Raw genomic sequence first — 2,848 nt, 5'->3', positions numbered from 1 at the left:
CGTTTATTGCTGCAGAGAGAAAAATATATTAGCAAAGAGCCCCAAGGTGATGGCTAACTTGTTTGTGTTGTGTTATTTTGTTTGGCGATTCCAAAGCGAAATGAGCCAATTGTGGAAGAGGGGTATTCTGGCAGTGGTTTGGGTGATGGGTGTCGGTGGTGGCTGGAATTGAGGGGGAGAGAGGGAAAGGTCATAGTGGGTTGCAGTAGTGGTGGTGTTAGGCAATGGTGGTAGTTAGAATTGTGTGGAGGAAGACAGGAGATAAGTCAGAGGGAGATGAAAGAAAGAGAGAGAGATGACTGAGGAACGAGACACATGGTGGTGGTGGTGACACATGATTATGGAGGTGGTGTGGGGGAAGGCAGGTTACGATTCTGGTCTGCAGTGGCCTGATTGCATAAGTGACACTGGAAGAAACCGAAGCCAATTCAGATGGATCCATTCTAGAAGCACCTAGAAAGCCAATATGGTGTGCTTTGCAAGCTGTGTTATACTCGATGGGTTGATAAAGAGTTATTATCCAAAGTTGTGGCTATGACACTTGCGAAAGGAAAATATATTACCTACATCCATTGAGGCTGTCATCAAAGACATATCAAGTTTTTCTTTTATTCGTCTTTTTTGAAGTTTTCTTTTGTTTTTTTTTTTTTTTTTGCGTGGATCTGGAAATGCATTTCCATCATTGTTTACACTTGTTTATCCTTCTGAGATACAGGTTTTGTTAGCCAGTGATTCGCTTCAATGAAATTTCTATCATTGTGAGAGTTTTATTTTATTTTTGGTTCCATTCTTTTTGTTTAAGATGTGTATGTATATATATACACACTAGGCTTTGATCACACATCTGCACACACAATGTGTGATTGAGAATAGGAAACTGAATTTGTTTTTGGGGTGAGTAGGTATTTGTGGTAAGGTTTCATTTAGTCTGTTACATTCTAAAATTGTTCAAAAAGACACATTTTCACAATTCAATACAATTTTGCTTTCAATAACTAGGTATTTGTGGTAAGGTTTCATTTATGCCCTTCCAGTTATTGAAAGCAAAATTGTATTGAATTGTGAAAATGTGTCTTTTTGAACAATTTTAGAATGTAACAGACTATTTCACAACTTCAGTTTCTTGCTCGCACTAAATTGGAAGCTCACATTATACAATAATGTTTATGTATATACATAATTATGTGATTGTTACATGTCTTCAGTATGTGATTGGCAGATTGTATTGAAGAAATAAGATTTTCTTTATGTTAGTTTTTTGTCAAGGGTTTTTTTTTTATTATTATTTTTTTTTTGAAAGGGTAAATTAGGTATTTAATTAAATACATGGCATGGTGTAAGAAAAAAATGTTAGTTTGTGGATTAGTTTTTTATGCAAGGTTGAATCTAAGAGGGTGTAATCATATGTCAATAATATGGGATTGTCTGTAATTTTTTCATACAACAGAGGAAGAGGTCATTGTAATTTATTCTTTATTTTGGGGTGGTTGGGCAACTTAACAAATTAGTAAAAAAAGTCAAAATTTTACTACAAAAAGTTAATTTATTCTTTTTATTTTTTTTCCTTTTTTTTTATAAAAAAATATTAAAATCACTAAAAAAAGTTAATAGCCAAACGACCCCACATACTTGCTTTAGAAAAGGTGTAGACAATTAAGTATATAAAAATGGCTCGCGATCCATGAGCGGTCTGGGGTGGGCCCGACTCATTTGGAGCCAAACTCGAGCCCAGTTCGAGACCCTGAGTCTGAGCCATCATTTTGAAGCCCGGCTTGGCCCGTAGGCCCGACTCATCGGCCTGCTTAAGGCTCAATCCGCCCAAGGCCTAGTGTCTTTTTTTAGTAGAAAATAATAAAATTTTGGTAGAAAAAATAAAATAAAAAATTGTTCAGACCCGCCCAGGCCCAACCTACCTAAGGCCCGAATACCCCCTAGTCCTGGGCCTAATTTTTTGGCCCGTTGGTTGGCCCGGCCTAGCCTGAATTTTGACAGGAACCCGCGAGGCCTGACATGGGTTGAGCCATGTCAAATTTACACCCTTACAAATGATGCAGAGTACCAGTAAGAAAAAAATAGAACAAGGTGTATAACCAAAAGGTGCGCATTAGGGGTGTTCGCGGATCGGTTTTGTGCGGTTTGCAGTTTGGTTTTGACCCGCACGCATCTATGCGGTTTGGAGAAAAGTCAACCCGCAACCGCCCGCAGTGCGGTTTGCGGTTTGTGCGGATAGGGTTTGCAGTGTGCGAGCGGTTGTGGGCGGTTTGCGGTTTACACTTTTTTCTTTAAAAATTAATTTTTGAGTTCTTTTTTCCCCATCGAATATAAGCATCAGATTCATTTTATATATTTGTGATCATTTGACAACAATTTTCTGATGAGTTTACAAATAAAAATTGAATATCAATGCATTAAATGAAAGTACCCAAAACAAAGAGACCCTACACTAGCATTCTTGCTATAAAAAAAATGTATATCAATGCATTAAAGGTTGTACTAAATTAGAATTGCTAGTTCAGTAATTAATAATCAAACTAGAAGCTCCATCGATCACTAGAAGAAAAATTTTATTAGGAAAAAGTGGATGAATCACCAATGAAAATCATATAAGAAATAAAGTTTAGGACTTGATAATTCTACGGCATTAAGAAAGTTGATAAATACTTAAAAATAAGGATCCTAGTGTCATAGAGAATATAATGGTGCTCCTGTTAAAGTTACAAAGTTGATATATAAAAAATAATAATAATAATAATAATAATTAAAGTGCGGGCGGTTTTGCGGATTGCGAGTTTAACTAGCAACCCGCCCGCAACCCGCAAATTTGTCATATTTCAAACCGCATCCGTCC

The 2,848-nt window shown here is 36.7% G+C and overlaps 1 long non-coding RNA gene across 1 annotated transcript; it reads left to right on the top strand.

Annotated features, from left to right (window-relative positions):
- Positions 1 to 783: 783 nt before the first annotated feature.
- LOC145798483 (uncharacterized) lies at positions 784 to 1,185 on the top strand. The gene is made up of 2 exons (XR_014339373.1): positions 784 to 916; positions 1,014 to 1,185. It is a non-coding gene; the product is annotated as an uncharacterized LOC145798483 (long non-coding RNA).
- The last annotated feature ends 1,663 nt before the right edge of the window (positions 1,186 to 2,848 follow it).

Source organism: Camellia sinensis, chromosome 1 (assembly GCF_055761805.1).
Source record: "Camellia sinensis isolate YWXY chromosome 1, ASM5576180v1, whole genome shotgun sequence".
In the NCBI taxonomy this organism is placed as follows: Eukaryota; Viridiplantae; Streptophyta; class Magnoliopsida; order Ericales; family Theaceae; genus Camellia; species Camellia sinensis.
This window is presented reverse-complemented; position numbering and strand designations above follow the sequence as displayed.